This window comes from Miscanthus floridulus, chromosome 18 (genome assembly GCF_019320115.1).
Source record: "Miscanthus floridulus cultivar M001 chromosome 18, ASM1932011v1, whole genome shotgun sequence".
Lineage (NCBI taxonomy): Eukaryota > Viridiplantae > Streptophyta > Magnoliopsida > Poales > Poaceae > Miscanthus > Miscanthus floridulus.
In genome coordinates, this window is record NC_089597.1 from 17578137 (window position 1) to 17601684 (window position 23548).

The following is a 23548-nucleotide window of genomic DNA, read 5'->3' on the forward strand; positions in this document are numbered from 1 at the left end:
AGGCTCTCGTTCCACGCTGCTGGTGGGACAATGCGTGAAGGTGTGGCATCGCCCACTCCCTGGCAAAGCGGGGTACGGTTGCCTACCCCCTTGTCCTCATCGCCCGTGCTCGGCATCCCGAGTCCAACATGGAAGCACTCACGAGTGGGATCGTAAGTGCCTTCGTCGTCAGAGTCGGAGTGGCCGAAGCAGTAATCGCTCGCGGCCAGGAAGCGACACATGGCTTCAGGGTCGCGAAGTCCAGAGAAGTCCACTCCGGCCCATGCTTCGTCCTCCTCTGAGGAGTCAGCGTGGGCGTGAGTCGAAGTCATGGTGCCAAAGTCGAGGGCGAAGCATTGGTGGCGTCCTGAGGGCTCTACGTGAGCAGAAGCATAGGCGGAAGCATAGGTGGCGGCGACATTTCTCAACCCAAAGGGGTATGGGGATGGTGCCATCGTCGAGCTTTGCTCCGCCGAAGTTGACTCCTCAGGACATGGCAGGGCAGAGCTTGATGACGGGGCATCATCGTGCACCACCAGCGTCTTTCCCTCGTCCAGGCTTAGGCTAGACAGGTCCCCAACCAGGGACCTTGTGCCAACAGCTGGGCGTGGGATACCGATGGAGGGCGGCATGTCGCCTTGAGTTCATGTGTTGTCGGGGTGGCCCCGCTCGCGTCGTGCCTAGCGAGCACGATGAGAGCGGCCGCCAGGGCGCTGCCTATGCCTAGGCTGTGGGTGCGTGACGTCGTCATCGATCAGTGGGGCTCGAGGCGTGAGAAGTACCATATCGTACTCACATCCTAGAGACATGAACTCTAGGCTCACGAACCAGATCATCGTGCCAAGACACAGTGGTTGTACAGGATCTGCCATCCGAAACTTATTAGGGAGATGAAGCTGACACACAGACCCCTACCTGGCGCGCCAACTATCGATGTTTTGGACCGGTGGGCCCTCAACCAACTAGTAAAAACATACTGCGTGCCCCTAATCCCAGATGGTGATGCAAAAAGACACAAGGTTTATATTGGTTCGGGCAATGGGTGCCCTATGTCCAGTCTGAGAGATTGATCTTGTATTCCTTGCACCGAAATGCTTGTAGTAGGGGGTTATAAGTAGGGCAAGAGAGGGAGCTAGTCCCAGGTCTCTGCGTGGAGTGGCGTGGATTGCTTGAGATGTTGATCTTAGGCGACAAAGAAGTACGCGTGTTACAGAATGTCGAGTGTGTGTTCGTCTACCTCGTGAATCCGTGAGCCTTCACCAGTCGTCCCTAGAAACGACCCCAGTCTCTCCCTTTTATAGTTGAAGGGGGGGACAGGGGTGATACATATGTTAGCTACGCGGCATCATGTGAACAGAGGCGGAATGTCTGAGCCCTGTAGCCTATTACTATGGCGGTATGGTTGATGGAGTGGTCCTGCCCTTAAAGTGCTGGAGCAACGCGCCGGTCACATCTGAACTTTGTGCGACGTGGGAGCTCTAGTGATGGCTGGATGCAGGGCCTGGCAAGCGACGTGCTGGTTGCTGTGCGTTGACTGCGTGAAGAGCCGAGGCCCAATTGATGCTGAGGCCAAGCCGTTGTAGGGGGCTCGGCAGGCGTGAATCCCGAGGTTGCCGAGACCCTGAAGTAGACTGCCAAGACATGGAGGGTGCAGTTGGTTCTATACACTGACTTCGAGGTTATAGTAACCTAGACTTGACTCCACACGCCACGTTGTTTCTAGAGGAGGGGTTAGGTAGCACAGCACAGTACATGCATCGGTCGTGGGCATAGTATCGAGCACAGTGGTTGGTAACCCCTGTCCTGTCCTATCCCGGGCGGCACGGCTTCGATGTGACTGGCGTCTAGTCGGCCACGCCACTGTGTTGAGCCGTCGTTCGGCAGATATCGCGGGAGTGGTCGAACGCGCCGGTCGGACATGACGTCTTGTCCGAGAAGTTGGTCAAGGCGGAGGCGATGGGGTTGTTTTGCTGAGCCGGCCTTGAGCGAGGCAAAGAATCGGTGTCTCGTCCGAGGCTGTACGCGCGGGGCCTCGGGTGAGATGGAGAATTGGTTCCTCAGCCGAGGCCTTTCATGCGAGGCCTTGAGCGAGACGGAAAACTGGTAGGCCGTCCGAGGCCTCTCGTGCGAGGCCTCTGGAGAGGCAGAGAGTCGGTGGCTTCGGACACGGCCGGGGTTTGGCCAATAGTTGTCCCTTGGCTTTGACTTTGATGGAGTCAAAGTGATTTTTTTGATTGTTGCTTAGGGGACCCCTTCTCGTGGTACCCGACACCGGTGCTTCGAATGCCACTGAAAGGAGCCTAGGAATGTCTCGTCTTAACTATAACATCATAAGACTCCCTCCAACTACCGCCACGTACTTCCAAGTACAATGCTGCTGCAGGATTAGTCTACCTCTAATCTCTATCACAAGACTCCCTTTAGTTATGGAAAAATACACAAGAACTACAAAATACGCCCGGGGGCTGCTCTACTTCAATAACTATCATATTCATAACTATGGAGATTTCAGACCACGCAACAAAGTGCTTGATGAATCAAAACAGCACAACAGAAGGGTATTTATAGACCAAGAAAGCGGTGCACATAGACTGGGAGCACTAACAGAACAAGCCTAACAAAGGATAGAGTGAAAAGACAGAATTCAATGAAGTAGGACTCAGGCGTGAAGGAACAGTACTCAAGGACAAGCATATTCGAAAGGATATACCAACACTGTACAACTCGTGAACAAACAATATTTACACTCAACCACCATCATACAACTACATCTGACAACAGCAGACTACCAGAAAATATGCCAAGACCCTGCATCCGAGTTCTTTCTGAACATAAGAACCCAGATATATGCTCGGGGGTTGCAACAGAAGAGATTTTTAGTTCTTTTGAACAACTCAGATTCAAGACCCTCTAACTTTTTGTTCCAAATAGCAAGAAGCTCGGGGGCTACACTCAGTGAGTGCACTTTTTTCTTCAAAAAAGCACACGTCACCAAGAGGACTACTTCAAGACAACAGTTTTTCAAACGACATAAAGATTCAAGACCCTCTAATTTTTTGTTCCAAATAGCAAGAGACTCGGGGGCTACACTCAGTGAGTGCACTTTTTCCTTCAAAAAGCACACATCACTCAGAAGACTTCTTCAAGATAGATGACTTTAAGGCCACATGACAAAAAGAACCCGGGTATATGCTCGGGAGCCCTTCGATGAAGAATTAGGGCGATTTCAAGAAAAGACCCGCAAGCTCCTTATGCCAAACAGCAAGAGGCTCGGGGGTTACATCCAAATGGGAGTACTTTTTTCTTCAAAAAGGTACACACCACGCGAAGATCTCATAAAGCGCTACACGGTTTCGCTCAAGAAAGCACTCGAACGACGCTTGTTTCTGCTCGACAAGACTTAAAGGAACAAGACGAGGCTTCTAGAACTCAACCATGAAGTGCTCATGGGCTTGTCGGTGCGGGACCCATGTGATACCCTGCAAAGAAGAGAGAAGATCTGGTCTAACTAGGATTCTTCTCCTGTAATCTTAGTTGTAGTATTATTCTGTAATCTTACTAAGAACTCTCATTATAAATCGACTAGGATTCTGACCTCCTGACTGTATAAAGGAGGGCAAGGATCCTAGGGACATGCGACTTTACAACACAACACTTTATAATCAATCCAACGCGAAGGCTAACGCCGACTGGATGTAGGGCTATTACTCGATCAAAGATCGAGGGTCCGAACCAGGATAAATCGACTGTCTCTTGCGTTTACCGTCGAGTTCTGCATACACTGAAGTCCGAACATACTGCCCCGAGGACCCCCATGGCAGGCTATCGGTGGTTAAACATCGACAGACCCCTTGACAGGAGAGTGGTGGGTTGGTCTTGCTTATGTCTAGGGTACAAGCGGGGCGTGTGTTTCGGTACCCAGCTGGGATACATTGGCCCGTGAATTGCCATATGATACGGTACGACTTGGCTATAGTCTAGCACCGTAGTAAGAACTGGAACTTAAAAGATGGTAAAATAGTTCTGATTGCTTACCACCTGCTTAAAAGTAGCATATGTGCTTACATAGAATGGTTAGTTAATGAACTAATGATGACTGCTAATGAAATTAAATATAAGGACACACGTTTAGTAATGCTTTATGCAAATGCAATAACCCACAAGCCAAATGAGCATTGCATATCCTTAGAGTCTTTTATTTTTTCCCTATCGGGTAAGTCTTGCTGAGTACAGTTGAGTACTCAGGATTTTATTCCCCCTGTTGTAGGTGATCGGAGGATACTTAGAGTAGACTCTTGGGTGTGAAAACCTCCTGGTAGGCTCAGAGAGGATTCCTTTCGCGCTACGACCGTAATATTTATTTATAACCCTTACGAAAGGTTTTTATAAGAAAAGATGTAAAATATATTAGCATCTCTTATATATAAATGTCCGCTATGTTAATACTCCACCGTGTCATTAAATTAATCATGCTTCCCCTGTAACTCTGATAACATTGTTATATTCCGCTGTTATAATCAATTGAGGTAATATTCTGGTACTGTAATAAAGTGATGTAAGAAATGACTTAAGAATGTTGTAAGCTTTATTCTCTCATTTATGATTCTGATGAAAAAATATGGATTTCCGAGTTCTCCCTTGGGGTGTGCTCGACAAAAATGCGTTGTTTAGTGTTATCTCTTGGGTACTTAGTGTCTAATGAAAGACAAATACTCCTATGAGGCATTAGATTAGGTGGTTCTACCATAGTATTTTTCAAAACAAATCTATACATATGATTTTTATATTTTTAAACTCAACAACTTAAAAGTTATTCGTAAGTTATGTGTCTAGTCTTCGATCCTTGGGCCTCCTGGAAAAAAAAGCCAGCCTCACAGGGTTTTGAACTCGTGACCTCCACTATGTAAGTGTGTGGCTCAACCACTGTGCCCCACAAGGTTTCGTTATAACATTGTCATTTCACTATATATGTTGAAACGTAGAAGGTAATGCTCCTCTGCATGGTCCACTCATAAAGTTCATCACAAGAACAGTAGTTTTTTCACTTTTTAATACGTGAATAAAATTCGAAACTAGTTTATATAACTAATATCAACTCCAAATGGAATGATTCTTTTTTCAATGTTCATATAAAATCATTTTCTACAATTTCAGTTACTTATATTGTGGTGCTTCATCCGCTTTAGCCTATGTATACAAAGCTTCGTGCCCAGCTGGATCGAGGTGAAGAACAGATGAATGCCAACGTATCATGTGCAAACCAATCAACCTATGCAAATTTAGAAACTACCAATCAGGACCACTGGATGCTGATCTAATGAATGGGGTGAGAAGTGAGATTTTTTTACGCTTAAGGCCCCCACCCGCCGGCCTTTTTTTTTACACTTAAGCCCCCTCACCCCATCCATTAGATCAGCATCTAGTGATCCTGATTGATAGTTTTCAAATTTACACATATTGATTGGTTTGGACCTGATATGTTACCCAGATGAATAGCCACCTTTCTCTTTTTAATCTAGAATTAAAACTTGTAACTGGTATTTCTCTCTCATAAGAATTCCAAATTCGATGATTATTTTTCCTATTTTTTTCAAAAATCAAGCTCTATCAATTTATTGTGTTTTTACGGCCATTATTTTGGTCATCTTTTCATGTGACTTAGTTTTATCAATTCATAATTTGAATTTCAAAAAAGACAACTTCAAACAATATTTTAAAACAGTAAATGATTTCAGCTGAAAAACTCATAAACATAAAAGTTGTAGAACTGTTCAATATCTACAACTTTTATTTTGGTCATTTCTTTATCTGACAAAGTAACAGTAACATTATTCACAAAATTTACATCTCTTTGTCGGATGAAGAAATGACCAAAATAAAAGTTGTAGATCTTGCTGAGCTCTACAACTTTTATGTTCATGAGTTTTTTAGCTGAAATCATTTACTGCTTTTAAAATATTGTTTGAAGTTGTCATTTTTTGAAATTCAAATTTTGAATTGATCAAACAAAGTCACATGAAAAGATGATCAGAATAAAAGTTGTAGATCTCAAAAAGTTGTAGAACTTTGTAGCTGACAACTTTTTCATTTGAAATCATTGTATCAAGGATAAATTAATTAGTTTACAGAATATTACTTAATTTTATATAAAAAAGACGATAAGCAGTTATGGGCCTAAAATATGAAATTGGCCCATCATAGCAGGAGCCTAGTCAGCCCATGATCTCCTGACCGTTTGATTGACCATCGAACGGTCTACAATCCGTCAATCCGTAAATTCCTTTATAAATTTCGGCCACCCCTTCACACCGGCTCCCTCCCTCTCCTTCATCCATCGCCAGCTCCCTAGTCCCCCACCCTGATCATAACTAGGTGTGCACTCTCTACGCATGTTACAGCAAGGGCATATTTGTTTCTCTTGCCCACCATTCCCCAACCTTGCCCATGGGCAAGAAAGAAAATGCTTCTGAAGTATATTCTTCCTTCCCTGGAACCAGTTGTGAAGTTTCCATTGTGTATATTTCTGATGGGAGTTCATATTACCCAAACAAAAAAAAACATAATAATAGGATTGATCTTGGCAGCAATTTATTTCTTTGCCCCTGATGATGACTAAATGCATTGAATTTATGTGAGAACTGTCATGATATTACAGGCATCAAACTTTCACTAAACATCAGGATCTGTGTTGTGATCATTAAATCTTGATCTCTACTTTCATTTACCGCCAACCTTCATTTCTTGTTCATCATGCGCAGGCTGAATGTCATCTGGAATTATACAAATTTGAACACCGCAGTAGTTTGTTAGCTCTTGCAGTAAAAAAATATGTCTCCTAGGAGGTGTGCTGACCATAGAGAACATGTGAATCACAAGCTATACCTGCACATCAGAAATTCAAATTGACATTCAGAAATAGCAGCAGAAGTCCATAATTACCAACCTCTACACGATTCTTAGATTGATTGTTCAAAGTTCAAACACAAACACTTTCCAATTCACTCGAGGAAATTAACTAGTCTGCTGCTGCATCATTAACATAATAGAAAGGATCATCATCAGGTAGAGGATCGGACATCAGATGGTCATCTCCAGATTCTTGATGAGCTGTTGGTAGCACAGGTACCACATCGGCATCAGCTACACTACCCAATTCTTCTTCTGCAAGTGACATTGTAGCAAAGGGAGCATTGATGCTCTCCCAGTTGAAGTCGTCCTCACTTAGAAGGGCTAGTTCTTCACTAACCCATTCTGCTAACAGATCAATATTATCTAAGCTAATGGGATCCAGTGCTTCTTTAGCTCTCCTCAATATCCTGATTAATGGAGAGATGTTAAACTGCCATGCCACCAAATAATAATTAAAGTTGGCAGAGTTAATACAAATATACAGTTTCATATTTTACCTCTCACGAAGCTTCTGGTTGTAGCAACCAAAAACCAAATCATTTAACCTTGATTGTTCAAGTCGGCTTCTTTTCTCAGAGAAGACGCCCTCAAAAACACTCCAATTGCGTTCACAACCTGTGGCACTACAGCATTGACTAAGAACACGAACAGCAAAAGCTTGGAGCCATGTAACCAAGCAGGGTCCTCTGACCTTTCTGGAGCTATCACAGGTGAAGGTGATGATTCACCAGCTCCTGAGCCGGATGAGGGAGCAGCCATAACCAATCTGATGGCAAAAAAAGATGCTAGCTATAAATTTTTTTGTTGATTCAGAGTACTACGAACTTGAAATTAGGAAAAGCTAATGGATTCTAGGCAGATCTTTACCTATTCGAACTTGAACACTTGCTGCAGCTCAAGATAACAGAGAAGACGACCTGCAGCCACCACCATCGGGCGGACTGTCCCCATCGGCCGGACTGTCCTCCACGTGGGAGAGGGGCTCAGATCTGCAGCCGAGAAAAGCTTTGTATCCTACAAATGGTCACAAGGAATCAACAATTATATTAGAGATCACAATATATCTTCCATTCTTACCTGCAAATCTGCAATAGAGAAGAAGGCTGCAGCAAAAGATGGTCATATGCTCATAGCAGCAATGGAGAAGCTGGCAGCAAAAAACAAGTAATGCTAATTACCTGCCAGCAATAAAAACCAATGGTAGTTACCTGCCAGCATCACTATTTGAGATATGTGAGCCTCATCAAGGTACAGCAGGCCTATACATAGGTAAGTCATCACTATTTTGCAATTTGCATGATAACTAGGCACTACTTTCCAAATTTGTAGCCCCATTCAAATAAGTCGCTGATTTGGAATAACAGGCAAGCAAGAACGCTCAACAGACAACTGAAGGGCTTCCCCCCGCTTTACCATCGCGATATCAGTAGTTCAGCACCTAGCAGTGTGTAAAACTTGTAGTTCCTCAGTAGTGCTACTTGATATGTATTGCAGTGATGCAAAGATCAGGTAATATGAGAGGAGATGTCAATAGGTTGTATTCTTATCATTCTGTGACTTTTGAAATTATACAGCCTATTTGTCAAGCAGATAAGTAAATTTTTTAAACCACCAACTGAGTATCGCAGGTAGCAGAATGGACACCAACTAGAAAGGAAATAACACAGAAAAACAAAAAAACAGTATTTAAGGAGAAGTTATGCTTCCATGTATTAGCTTGTAGTTTCTTGGTTTAAATCTGAATATGCAAGTATCTGTGCACTCTGAATGAACTGTGTTTAAGCAGTTGGTGCGTCAAAAATACATTTCAGTCTTGACTCCTGCAGGTTGGTGCATTTTGGATGAGAAGCCTAACAAATGACATTGGCAAATCATACAATTCAAATAGCCTCCCAAGTTTGTGCCCAGAAAATCAGCAGTGACTCCATAGGAAGATGGATAACCACTTAAACAGGTAATTTATCAAAGTTTATCGCCAAAAATCATGTCATGATTGGGTTAAGCAATTCGCAACTGCATATTTGCATGAGTATGATGTCCATGCGTATATCTACTTGAGGAAGTTTTTTTACCAGTGGCATTTCTCAAGAGTTGGGATCGTAATACAAGCAGTGGCGGATCCACGGGGGGTGGGGGGGGGGGGGGGGGGGGGGGGGGGGGGGGGGGCTGCAGCCCCGTGAGAGTGATTTTGCTTAGAAAAAACGTGATTTCACCATTAATCTTCGACATTTATTCTAAGTCTCTATTGATTGGCCCCCCCCTGAGGTGCTCATCTTGGCTCCGCTAATGAATACAAGCATATAACCGTACAATTTCACTGGCTGCTGAAATATGATGCTGCTCTGAATCTACTCGCGCGGAAACTGAAGACACGTAGTACGCTACTCTATTTATTAGTGTATTAGAGATGGAGCCCGCACCTGTGCATCTCATGGGCAGAGCAAGAAAGGAGCCGGGGTGGCGCCGCCGGACGGGTTGTCGGGCCCACGGCGACGGTGGCGGCAGCCGAGTCGAGCGGGGACTGGCTCACGACACGACGCGTTGGCGACGGTTAGCGGCGGCGGCGGACTGATGCGGCGGAAGTCGGCATTGAACGACTCCGACGCCTTCCGAAGCCAGTGGGCCGGCGCCTGCCCTGCCCTGGGTTTCGTCCGTGGGGAGAGAGAGGAGAGGAGTCGTGCCCTGGACGGCCAAGATCCACCATCGGCCGGACTGTCCTCCGCGTAGGAGAGGGCATCGGGTGGACTGTCGTGTCGCTTCTCCACCTGCCGTCATCGCTTGGGAGCTTGCATCGGGCGGACTTGTAGCACCTCCATCAGGTCGATGGGGAGGAGGGAGGCCCGAGGGGCGCCACCATACCAGCGTGCTGCCATCCTGCCAGGGATGAGGAGAACGAAGGATGGAGGCGTGGAGCAGAGGGGGCGCCGTAGCCGGCTGCAGTTAGGGCCTAGGCCACTCGGGGCCGCCTCCCACGCCGGGGCCAGGCCGCTGCGCCGTCGCACTGCACACCGGGGCAGGCCCCGCAAGCCTGCGAGACCCTGTGCACGAGCACGGGCACGGTGCGCCGGGCCTCCACGCCGCGCGTCACATGGGAGCCATCGTCGGCCGGACTGTCCTCCGGGTGGGCAAGAAAGTGGGAACAGTCGAGGATGGGATGGGACGGACGGTCCGGCGCGAGGTTTCCTTTTGGACCGCTGAGCGGACGGGCGCGAGGTGAAGCCGGGCGGACTTTCGCGCCGAGGGCAAGGTGAAACGCGAGGTTACGTCGTTCGTACCAGCCCCGTGAGAGTGATTTTGCTTAGAAAAAACGTGATTTCACCATTAATCTTCGACATTTATTCTAAGTCTCTATTGATTGGCCCCCCCCTGAGGTGCTCATCTTGGCTCCGCTAATGAATACAAGCATATAACCGTACAATTTCACTGGCTGCTGAAATATGATGCTGCTCTGAATCTACTCGCGCGGAAACTGAAGACACGTAGTACGCTACTCTATTTATTAGTGTATTAGAGATGGAGCCCGCACCTGTGCATCTCATGGGCAGAGCAAGAAAGGAGCCGGGGTGGCGCCGCCGGACGGGTTGTCGGGCCCACGGCGACGGTGGCGGCAGCCGAGTCGAGCGGGGACTGGCTCACGACACGACGCGTTGGCGACGGTTAGCGGCGGCGGCGGACTGATGCGGCGGAAGTCGGCATTGAACGACTCCGACGCCTTCCGAAGCCAGTGGGCCGGCGCCTGCCCTGCCCTGGGTTTCGTCCGTGGGGAGAGAGAGGAGAGGAGTCGTGCCCTGGACGGCCAAGATCCACCATCGGCCGGACTGTCCTCCGCGTAGGAGAGGGCATCGGGTGGACTGTCGTGTCGCTTCTCCACCTGCCGTCATCGCTTGGGAGCTTGCATCGGGCGGACTTGTAGCACCTCCATCAGGTCGATGGGGAGGAGGGAGGCCCGAGGGGCGCCACCATACCAGCGTGCTGCCATCCTGCCAGGGATGAGGAGAACGAAGGATGGAGGCGTGGAGCAGAGGGGGCGCCGTAGCCGGCTGCAGTTAGGGCCTAGGCCACTCGGGGCCGCCTCCCACGCCGGGGCCAGGCCGCTGCGCCGTCGCACTGCACACCGGGGCAGGCCCCGCAAGCCTGCGAGACCCTGTGCACGAGCACGGGCACGGTGCGCCGGGCCTCCACGCCGCGCGTCACATGGGAGCCATCGTCGGCCGGACTGTCCTCCGGGTGGGCAAGAAAGTGGGAACAGTCGAGGATGGGATGGGACGGACGGTCCGGCGCGAGGTTTCCTTTTGGACCGCTGAGCGGACGGGCGCGAGGTGAAGCCGGGCGGACTTTCGCGCCGAGGGCAAGGTGAAACGCGAGATTACGTCGTTCGTACCAGCTTTTCCAATGATTTGTACCAGATTATACGCGTACGTAATGGAGTCAAAGTACAACACGCAATAACAGAAAAACGATTATAAAGGAGAAAAAGGAAACGGCCAATCCAGTTTAGACAACAGGAACATGCACAGGTAAGCACAACAGAATTTACTGAGGTGCACAATTTATAAACTAATAATTAGATGGCATGGAAATTACATCATGTGATTTGCATTCTTCAGTCCCATGCACAAGATATTGGGGAACTCAAAAGAAATTTCTGAAGGGCAACTTGAACTACATTTTCAGAAGTACTAGTGTACAACCAAACTCAGCCCAAGACAGCTTGTTCATGGACTTGATTTGCACTGTCCCTCTGACAGACACCAACTCTAATATGTCAAGTACTCATTATCTAATAATTAGTGATTAAAGTGTCGCATAAAAATAAGATCTTAGGCAAGCAGACACAATCTGTTTCGTATGCTAATTATAGCAAAGAAATTTAAAAAAAATGAAAGCCTCTTGTCCTCATCCACTTAATTATCAGGCTAACAACATCCACTGTTAGTGCTTTGCTCATGAAACACAGGAACAAAGCACATCAACCATTCATGAAGCACCAATTTGTTACATCTGAGCTGGTGTACTGAAGAAACACAAAGCATAGAGGCAAAAAAAAAAAAAAGACACCAAATCTGCCATTGAGCAAAAAATAATGAAAACTTGGTTGTTTCACCTGTTAGCCGATTGATTTTATTTCGTTCGGAATAAATTTGCTTGTTTATGAGTTCGAATAAATGATCAAATTTTAATAGTAGTTCATTACAGTTTGTAAAATCAATTTATTATCTACCTTGTCTGTTTGGATTAGAGTGCTACTGAAGCAACCGGTTCTTTGTCAAAATCAAACATTCAACCTGTTGAGCTGAAATCAGACAGAAGCAAGTATGAATTTTCAGAGGCAGCATTTTGTGTCGACTTCCTTTTCTGGCAAAGAAAATTTCTTCCCTGTTCGCTTGAACTTATCAGTCTGACTTATCAGCCATGGAACATTATTTTTCTCTTACAACAAATCAGCTTCAACTGACTTATCAGCCGCAGAAACCATCAGCTACTCATTAAGTTGTTAGCACCTTGATTAGCATCCTGCAGAAACACCCTATAAAAGCATCCTGCAGAAACCATATTTGACTAGTATGACGATGATTATCATATAAACGAAACTTGACTAATAAGACACTGATAAAATGATTAGCATGCAATTGTACAACAATGATAAAACTATTAGCATAGAAGCATCCTGAAACATGACTGAACTGGGTCAGTTTTAGGGAGGAAAAACAGGACAGGCAAGGTAAAAAACAAAATTCCAGCAGAGATGCACAGCAAAAGTGCTGATAGTAAAATTATTCACAATTTACGATTTTACAATAATGGTACAAGAGCTATTGCTATACACGGTTAGGTAGGTCTAGAAACCAGCAATGACAATGGACTTTACGGAATGCTTGAATTTGAATGGTGGTCCTTCATACAAGTTAGCCAGAAAATCTTCACCACATGTCAATGCGAAACGGGCGTGTTGGCTTGAAGTCACATCTCAGAACCCTCTTTGAGTGCCCATCAAACTCTCCAACTATGCTGCCAAGAACATAATTTGCTGCCAAAAGCATAATTTGTTGCAATTGCAAGCAAGCACAGACAACTTCATCATGATTATGTAAAAAAGGTCACCAGCAAGTCATTCTGTTAATGAAAAGAAAAAAATTGTCTAATAACACCCCAATGAAATATCTCGGAACTGAAAAAACAACCAAATAGTGAAGGTACTTCGTACTCCACTACATTACATATTTCAGCCAGTCATTTTCAAATTCATGAACTCATAGTTATTGCAACAAAAACTTAGCAGCAGTTGCACTTTATCTACAAAAAATAGGTAGAATTTCCACCAGTTCACAACACTATTCGTTATTGAATTGAAACATGTAGTCCTCATTCACAATGCAACCAGCCAATGACCATTGAGGTTAATGGCAAAGGGTGTGGCAGTACCTGGGATCACCTTGGTTCACCCTTCCTAAAACATGAACATACACTACCGGATTCAGGAGCTTTGCCGAGTGCCAGGAGCACTCGGCGAAGCCTCCAAAACACTCGGCAAAGAGTTTGCCGAGTGTTACACTCGACAAACGACACTCGGCAAACCCTGTTACGGCAAACAAGAGTTTGCCGAGTGTTTTTTGTCGTGCACTCGGCAAAGACGTTGCCGAGTGCCCAAACAACACTCGGCAAACTTTTTTTCCAAAAAAAAAGGCCACGCTGCCGGATCCACCACCACCATCCACGCCTGCTCGGAGGCCACACCACCAGCACCGCCGCCGAACTCCCCACCGGATCCACCGCCCGAGCGCTCCTCCCTGCCGGATCCGTCGCCGAAGCACGCCTCCCCGACGGATCCGCCGCACCAGCACTTCTTCGAGGCTGGATCCGCCGCCCGCGGGCTAATCCCCGCCGGATCCACGCCGTGGTGGAGCCGTGGAGGGAGGGGGCGAGGGGGGCGGCGCCCCCAGCCGGACGTCGGGTTTGCGCTGGCCTCCTCTCTGGTGCCATGCGACGAGGGAGGGAGGGAGAGACGGACAGAGGAGCGGAGGAAGAAGGCCAGATCCGCCACGCCGGATCCACGCTGAGGTGGAGGAGGAGCGCCGCATCGCCAGCCCGACGCCGGTGGAGGAGCGCCGCCACCTCGCTCGCGTCTGCCGGATCCGGGCTGCTCCACGCCGGATCCGGACTGCTCCTCGCTGGGGCGCGCCAGATCCACCGTCGGAGCGCCGTCGGAGCAGACCTCCGCCACCGGGAGACGCGTCGCGCGGAGCAGACCTCTGCCCCGCTCGCCGGCTGCCGCCTCCATGAGAGAGAGAGAGAGAGAGAGAGAGAGAGAGAGAGAGAGAGGAGAGGAGAGGAGAGGAGAGAGGGCACGGGCGCGGCGGCGCCGGAGATCCGCCGGGAAGGAAGAAGAAGAGAGAGAGGGGTGGATCTAGGGAGGGAGGAGGAGAGAGAGGGCGCAGGCGGATCTGGGGAGGGAGGAGGAGAGAGGGCGCGGGCGCGGCGGAGATCCGCCGGGAGGGAGGAGGAGAGATGGGACGGGCGGTTCTGGGGAGGGAGGAGGAGAGAGAGGGTGCGTAGGAGGAGAGAGAGGGCGTGGGTGGTTCTGGGGAGGGAGGAGGAGAGAGGGCGCGGACACAGCGGAGATCCGCCAGGAGGGAGGAGAGAGAGAGGGTGGGCGGTTCTGGGGAAGGAGAGAGAGGGCGCAGAGGAGGAGAGAGAGGGCGCGCGCGGTTCTGAGGAGCAGAGAGAGGGCGTGGCGGGGTGCTGGACGCGGCGGGTTAAGTAGATTTTTTTTTGCTGTTTGTCGAGTGTGCGAGATGGGACACTCGGCAAAGTTTTTTTTAATTATTTTCTTCTTCTACTTTTTTTCCCGAGTGTTTTGGATCTGAGCACTCGGCAATTTTTTTTTTATTTTTTTCTCCTTCTTTTTCAGAAAAAAGATTTTATTTTTGTTTATCGAGTGTATTTTTTAACACTCGACGAACCACCTTTTTGCCGAGTGTTTTTATTTTGACACTCGGCAAAACGTCCTGTTTGCCAAGTGTTTTTTTTTTTGCTGAGTGTTTTTAGCGCGACACTTGGCAAAGAACTTGTTTGCCGAGTACCCGAGGGAATACACTCGGCAAACAAAACAACACTCGGCAAATTTGAGGATTCCGGTAGTGATAGAGACCCAGAGTGCACACCTACAGGTCAAAATGTGGAAAACTGCTGTCACATGGTTCAATCTAGATCATTAAAAGAGAAGAAGCATATCAAGGTTTCTTTAGCTAGGTTGCCATGCTAACCTGTGCCACTTGTATCACTACATTGTCAAGACCACTGAGCTGAGCCCATATTAATATCTCCATGTGTTCTAGTAAAATATTTAGAGCACAATTCAACAGAATAAAAACCATATCCAAAACTAAGAGGCATGCTATGCTACATGTGGCAAGAAGGGAAGTTAAATGAGAACACCACTCTATGGGAGCCCCAGCATTTGATTGAATGGAATTTAGAGTTCGGTCCCTTTCCAGAAATTAGACCCACCTGAAAAAAGAACAGAACTTGTCAGCAAACTAAAAGATGTGAAACAGACAACAGGAAGCCCTTAATCAAATAGTGAACCTTATTGTTGCAACTTTTATCCGAAGTCGCACATTGCTTCGGTGTGGTGCATTGCATCTCAGAAGATTTACAACCAGACGGACCATCATCAGCCTGCATGGCAAACATGAGTGATGAAAGGGATGCATAACTAAAGAGAAATAATGAACATAAAAGGTATCCTCAAATATAGTGCCATCGATGAACTGATCAATTTTTCTTACCTTCTCAGAAGCGCCTGAAATCTCAACTGGTGGTGCTTTTTTTCTTGGCTGAAGTTGGAGAGGTAGAGGCTAATAGTCTCCCCTGATGTTTTGGTTATAATACCAGCCTACAACAAGTCAATCAGCATATATGGAGCAACCAATATCATACTTCCCTTGACATTCCACCATCTTTAAAATTCAGTGACAGAAAAATCTGGTGTAGCATTGGTGTATACCCTTCCATCTGTCATTTCAATCTTTTTTTAGCATCCTGATATCCACCATTTGTGGCCTTGTGGAGCAGCGAGCAGTTACATATTGAGAAAATAACTGTGGGGTATTAACCCCATTCCCAGAATAATAAACCACCATTATTCAAACCAGTGTGGCAGGGTTAACCAAAAGTTAATGTCCTAATTTTTTTTTTCACCAAGTTAAGATAGCCCGCACCCATGTCAGATCCAGATACCCATGTTGGATTCCAAAAATTGGCATATCAAGAACTTGTGTACTATCATTGTGGCTTCGTATCAAAAACTTGTGTACATAAGTCAAGGTTTTTATATTTCCATGTGTATATCTCAATCGCCCTGTTCACCTCAAGCATAGAGAGCTAGTTGCAGTACACAGGTACTACTAAGGACACACATCAATCAGAGATTCCATATATACATAGACTTCTCCTTATTTTCAGCCTATATGTCCTATATTTTTTGTACATAGTAGTGCCTGTATAGCTTGTAGGCACGCAATGCAACAAGCTGCTAAGCTCAGAGCAGCATCAGTAGATCGCTAATGTCCTCCAAAACAAAAACAATAAACACTCTTCATTGAAACCCAATTTTCACACTGGGGCACAAGCAAAAGGTACAGACTACCAAATCTCTACTCCTAAAATTCAGATCATAACGTACTAAGCCAAGAATGTACAGATCACAATTGCTTGGGAAATTTCACTGGAACTGGAACTGGAACTATATATTAGATCGTAATTTTCACTGGAACTGGAACTGGTTAAATTCACTCGATCTATTGGCTTCAATCAGATCACTGCAACTGAGTAGTCAGTCATTTTTTATATTTCGGCTTTCGCACCAATGAAGCTCCCTCAACTATCGAAATTACCAAGTCCACCACCTCATTGGAAAAGTCTTGCAACTTAGCCCAAATCATGGATAGGTCTCAAAGATAGGTGCAAGTTAAGCTCCAATTCTTTTGCAGGCGTTTGTCCTTAGGATTGCCACTTATACCAGAGTTTAATCGCCTGAATCAATTCTGGGCCACTAAATCGGCAGTAAAATTATGGCTTTCTAGATTTGCCTGGATAGTATTGCATTATTTCAATTACTAATGGAAGATTTGCATTGTTTTCAATTACTAATGGAAGATCAGTACATATGGTTGGCCTAAATGAATATACTTAGAGACTATTCAATTAATTCCGAAGTGTCATTTGATTCATTTGTGACCTCACAAGGGAACGCTAGTAATGAGAGACATTTATAGGTGTGGACTTGCCTGATGTTGAATGAGAGGGCTGCTTCAAGGCTACTGCTTGCTGTGCTCATGAGCCCTGCCTTCCTGTATCAGATATGTGTAAGGAACGAAGGTCCCTACAACACTGCAGAGGAAATGGACTCAGTTAGATTAGATACTGTATGTATATACAAGAGCTGAGATTGGTAAATAGAACAAGATACCCTAAGTTACTGATAAAGGAAATGACCAGGCAACATGAGTAGTAAAGTACCAAATTTCCAACCAAAAAACAAATTAAAGATGATATGACCACCGGTAATTAACTGACAACTTGGGTTGAAAAGGAAAGCCTGATTCAGTAGTAGGTTTGAGGCTGATGAACAACATCCATCAGTGCAATCAACAATGTACAGGCAGCATAACTAACTGATGAATCAAAAGAAATATGGAAACCGAGATGGACAAACTAACTGCACTTTTAGAATGAAATATTGCTGGCTGAATCGATGATGGCCTAGGTAGGAAGGTGACTGAGGATGGGAGAGACTCGCCTGGTGCAGTGTTACAGGCCACCGGACAGCCAGAGCACGGTCACAGCGCTGGCCGTCGGAGGCGCACGACGCAGGGCATGCATCCTCATCCTCAGGGAAATTAGGGGTGGGGGTGGGGATAGCATGTAGATGCAGCGCGAGCAACTCTCTTAACAGCAGCAGGGAAGAGCAACGCAGAGAGAGGGATTCCTCTCCTCACTGCTATCAATATACCTATGGTTGCTATGAAGAATGAATAAGGGGAATTTAATTTGGTGTCTTCATACCAGGTTGCAAGATTCCCACCATCTATGGTTCTTCGATTCGTTTGTAAGCTATGATGATTTTCATGAGATTACTGCATGGTAAGGCTGGCATAACTGCACAAGTAACCTATAGCCATCTTGTGTGACTTCGACAGTATATGGAATGATAAAAAATGAGATAATCTTTACTTTTTTTAGAAAGGACGGCAAAAGTTTGCCGCGATTTCTATTAGACGAAGAAAAGAAAAAGAAGGCAAGTGCCCCGTCCAATTCTTTGAATGGAAACTGGGCAAAAACCATACAACTGAGGAGAGCCCCGCTCATCCTACACAACTTGATACAACAATTCAGCACCAACTTGTCGAATCGACCCTAGCTAACCAACTATCTCAACTCACGCCGCCACTTGCAGCTGGTCGACGTCCACTCAACTCGACTCTACTAGAACAAACTCTCCACCACTGGCACCACCCACGCAACACAACAGCGAAAACGACGCACTAGCCCCGCCACGAGCCGTCCCGGCCAAGACAAATTCCACAACGACGCCTTCAAGAAGGTAACGACGTCCAAGCGCTGCCGTCGCTCGTCCAAGGCCGGACTGGGTTTTCACCCGTGGAGAGTGCTGTGGACGCGACGCCCTCAACGGGGGGAACGGCACCCGCAGGTGTCGCCGTCACCAGGCCTTCACCCAAAGAAACCACAGCACGGTCGTCGGTCAAGATGTCGGGTCCCTGCCAGGCACCAAAGACGTCGCCGCCAGACCACCGGCCGAGGCCACTCCGAGGGGGTCGACGCGCCGGCCACGCAAGCAGCCGCAAAGCTGCGCCAGCACCCCCACCGACCGGACCACAAGCCGAAGAACCAGCCTTCCGCTGCCGTGTACGTCCACCTTGGGCACCGTCCCATGCCCTGAAGATCCCGGATCTGGGGCAAGGCCCCAGACCAGCACCCCCGAAGACGCCGAGGCCTCCGTCCTCGCTGCGACCGCTCCGCGCCGATAGCTAGGATCATGTGGGGAAGAACGGCATAGACGAGGGCCGCCCCCCAACGCCGGCATGAAACCCAACCACCGCCACAAAATGGCCACCATCGAGAAGAAGGAGAGGGCGAGCAGAGAGGGAGGGAACCCCGCCGCTGCCCCCTGCGCCCGCACGGGCACACGCGCCGGCAAGCCCCAACAGGGAAGTGTGGCCTCCACCGGGCCCGGCAATGCCGGCAGCACCACCACGGCACCGCAGGCCTGCCACCGCCACGGCCGGCCACGCCACCACGGCATCGCCGAAGGAACCACACTGCCACCGTTGGATTGCCGCCCAGACGCCGAAGACGTCGCCCAGCCGAACCACCAAGCAGCCGATCCACCTCCTTGACAAAGCCGCCGCCGGTGCCCAGCCGAACACCAGCGCCGGTAGTCACTACCACCGCAGGAGCACCAAATCCGGCCCAGTGAAGGCCGGATCTGGCCGCCAGAGCGCCAGATCCGGTAGCCGGAGCCGCCGCCACCGCCGCTGTTGCGCCCGCTGTAGACGCCGGCGAGGACCAAGACGGCGAGCAGCAGCCTCCATCCCGCGCCCACTCCACCTCCGAGCGCCGCAGCAAGCTGCCGCGCCCCCTCCGCCACCTCTGACCCGCTGTCGCTGCTGCATCGAAAATGGGCCGGCCATCGCCGGACCAACGGAGGAGAGCTGCCGTAACTGCACCACCACCACCACCACCACCTACGGGCCAGGGCGCCACCGCACCAGCCTCGCGCACAAGCCACACCGCCCACCGCCACGGACACCACCGTCAAACCGTCGCACCGCCATGGATGGGCGGCGCAGCCGAGCACCACCATGGCAGCCAACGCCGCCCCGCACGGCCACGAGGCCCACCAGCGTAGATCCGACATGGGAGCTGCCAGATCCACCCTCCACGGCGTCGGATCTGCCACCTCCGTCGAGGATGGGGTCGTCGCAGCCGCCGCCGTTGCTCGCAAGCTGTTGGCGCCGTCGCCGCGCGCCCACCAAAACGGATGGGGAGGGGACGAAGAGCCCCGCCGCCACCGTCATTGCGACTTCGGAATGAAACTTCGACAGTGATCATGCTTGCTATTGGTAGATGTGCAAGGTTAAAAATGATAACAGCATGTGTGGAAATCTTACTGAGACGGTATAATACCTCAGTTGCAAAACGATCAGCTAGTCCACAACCAGCAGCAGCCTGCAAACCAAGTGAACAATTCATCTGAATAACCGATACAATGCAGCTCAGAATGTGGGTAAAAAACCTATGCACACAAAACTGACGAAGAGAATTTGACCTAAAATACCATAGAACTACCGCTAAGTTGATCCATAATCAAATGGTCCATTTTAATTTAACCACTCATGAGCACAGGACCGGGTGTGCTTAAACAGAATGGTAGGGAGCTACACAAGGCTGTTGTAATTAGAAGAAACATTAAGCCCTTCTCATCCAGCACCTCGAAACATAGAGAGGTCAGGTAAAAAACTGATAATTAGAAGAAAAACATTTTTGAGGAACGGTTATAATTATAGTTGCTAAGATCACTCGGTTTAGGTTGGACTCTACTAGGACTCTACTAACTGCCACGATGGAATTTGCCAGGAATAATTCCAAGGTTCATCGCAAGCGTCAAGTACCCGTCGTCGTGAGATCCGAGCAGAACCATACGTGTTCAAATGGCACACGGCGTTGTTATTATTCTCTTCTCCACCAAGAGAGCGCTAGGCTCGAGCGTGGTGTGTGCCGAACAACAACACTCCACGACGGCAGGGCAAACACGGATCGGGGCGGATGCCATTTCTCACACAAAGCACGGGGGACGGTTGTTACCGACGGATCCATGAAGTCAGGGGAGCGGGAAAACGGAAGGGGGGAAGCCATGCGTCCGCCGTACCTCGGGTGCAGTCGTGGAAGGCATTGGCGATGCGCATGGGCGTCCGGCGCAGCCCCCCGCGGCGGCCGTCCTCGCCGAGCCCCACCGCCGGCTCTAGGGCGAGGGCGACGGCGGCGGGCAATGGCGGAGGACGGCCAAGTGCGGCGAGCGAGGGCGAGGGTGAGGGACACTTGTAACCTGTTGGCCGCTCACTAACCGATAGGCCTATGTCAGACGACAGGGACCTGCCGGCACCCTGAGGGCCGACAGGTCCAGTCGACCCGTGGAAGCCGATATCGCCGTCCTTCTTTTCTAGACACAGCCATCGCATACTTTTTTTACGAACCCAACCATCTCCGGCTAGAATACTCGATGCAAAGGCTAAACAATATCCTTTTACGTTTTAATTGTCCTTTGCCTCGATGTTGCATTGGAGTGTTGCCTCCATTGCAAAAGTGCGCTCTTTGCCCTTGAACTGCTTGTAGAAATTAGCAGCACGAGCCATTGGACATTTGGATCAGTATCGTTCTTCAACTTTTGCATTGCAATCAATAAACCTGCATTACGATCAACAGGACACAAACATTCTCCCTTCCTTCGACGAGAGCTCGTTTCAGCAACTTTAGGAACCACAACCAGCTTTCGCTGTTCTCTGATTCAACCAGTGCAAAAGCAATAGGCACAACCTGGTTGTGGCCATCAACCCTATAACTGTTAGCAATGCACCTCTATACTGCCCAGTCAAGAAAGTGCCATCGACACATAGTAGAGGTCGACAATGCTTGAAGGCCGGTATCATGCAACCGAAAGACCAAAAAGCTCATTTAAGCACACGGTCTCCCTTCTCCTTTATGTAGTCTTCAATATCAATTATAATGCCAAGGTTTTTCGATTGAATGGTTTCTAGAAGAGCTAGCAAGTGATGATATGAGTCCTTGTAGGTACCGAACCTATTTTCCAAGGCCAACTATTTAGCTCTCCAAGCCATGTCATAGGAAATCTCATACCCAAATCTATTCTGACTAGCAAGCATTATCTGAAAAGAAGACATGCCAACTTTTTCAACAACGTCACCGTACATTTCGTTTGCAACGAATGCCGCCGTCATGTTCCTATGCTTGTTCAGCGAAGATTGCAACAAGCAAGTGTGCGGTTCGACAATAGTGGCTATGAAGTTGCTCTCAGTACGTGGCATATGACCACGAACACGCCAAGTACAACCCGGGGTGACACACTTAACGTCCCACGTCGTGGGGTTAGAAATGACGACCATAAACTGCCTCTTTTTGAAAAAAGCCCATCGCCGAACAGCGTGTTGCAGATGAACCTTGTCATGAAACATATGCCTTTGTCTGACCTCAATCCTTGAGTACTCCCACGAAGAATGATGACCATCATCGACCGTCATGGCATCAGGTGTGATGTGAACCCAGTCCTCACGAATGTCGGTCTCGTCGTCAAACCTCCTGCCAGCAAATTCATCCACGAACCCAACGTGCTCCGCATCGTCAGCCTCCATCTGTTCGACGATTCTTTCGTCCTCCTCACCCAGGTCAGCTTCCATGGATGGACCATACTCTTTCGTTTGTCCACCCTCTATCGTGTTCTCAACCGCTTGAGGATCGCAAACATAGGTCTACTCAGCAATTGCCGACTCTAAGTTCTCCTCTGCTGCACCTGTGTTGCTACTCTCACCCTGCATGGCACCGTCTAAGAACTCAACAAGCATGATGTTGGCATAACGATGCTCCAAGCCTTGGACACAAGAAAATGTCCCTTCTTCGTGTTACTAGACTCGTACAGCTCCCACCTCCATCCATTCTCCCGCTTTTTAGGCACCAACATACTAATCCTGAAATGGTGTTGGGTGGGCGGAACACCTAAGTGCTCATGTAGCCAGACTAAAACTTGTTTCCGGCTATAATCTAGCGACGAATTAAGTTCTATGTCAAACAACTGGAAATCGGTAAGGTCTACCCCATTGTCTCCATATGTGATTTCACCGTTGCCATAGTAAATTCTGAAAGGGACTAAATCGGTCGACATTCCTGTTCACATTGTGCAAAATATCGTGTAAGTTAATTGAGGTAACCTTAAAATTATACCCTAAAACTAACCCTAACCTACAACTACAACCAAAACTAATAACTAATCTAAAACTAACCCTAAAATCAGAAAAAAAACCTAATAACTAACCCTACCCTAGAAAAAAAACTAATAACTAAACTAACTAACCCTAAACAGAAAAAAAAACTAATAACTAACCCTAAAACTAAAAGTACTCCTAAAACTAAATCTAGCTAATAAACTAAACTAACAAAATCTAACTAAATTAAAAAACTAAACTAACTAAACTAAACTAACTAAAAAAACGTACCTGAGATGCCTCTAGGGGACCGGCGGCGGCGCTGTGGGGGCGGCGGCCTACGCGGGCCAGGGGGCAGCGGCGGCAGCAAGCCCTTGCAGCCCGCGCGGCAGAGGAGAAGCGGTGGGCAATGACGCGTCGGTGAGCGAGAGAGAAAGAGCGAGTGAGAGAGACAACGCGAGGAAGAAGATGACCGGTTAGATACTTTAGGGTCTGTCATGGCTATCGGCTAACTGGGTGCCGACATGGCTATCGGGCCGATATGGGTCCACTGGGCTGTCATGTCTGGCAGGGTCGGGTACCTAGTTGGCTACTTGGACGCCGACAGGGTCTTGTCGGCCCACCAGTTGCTGATAGGGCCCTAT

The 23548-nt window shown here is 48.2% G+C and overlaps 1 long non-coding RNA gene across 3 annotated transcripts; it reads right to left on the reverse strand.

Moving 5' to 3' along the window:
- Positions 1–6644: 6644 nt before the first annotated feature.
- Positions 6645–11153, reverse strand: LOC136522422 (uncharacterized). 3 transcript variants are annotated; one of them, XR_010775891.1, is made up of 6 exons: positions 9309–11153; positions 8097–8147; positions 7756–7902; positions 7580–7654; positions 7386–7503; positions 6645–7295 (listed from the first exon to the last, which is right to left on the reverse strand). It is a non-coding gene; the product is annotated as an uncharacterized lncRNA (long non-coding RNA). The 3 variants fall into 3 exon arrangements; XR_010775890.1 differs by lacking the exon at positions 8097–8147; XR_010775889.1 differs by lacking the exon at positions 9309–11153 and having other exon boundaries at positions 7756–8940.
- Between the last annotated feature and the right edge of the window lie 12395 nt (positions 11154–23548).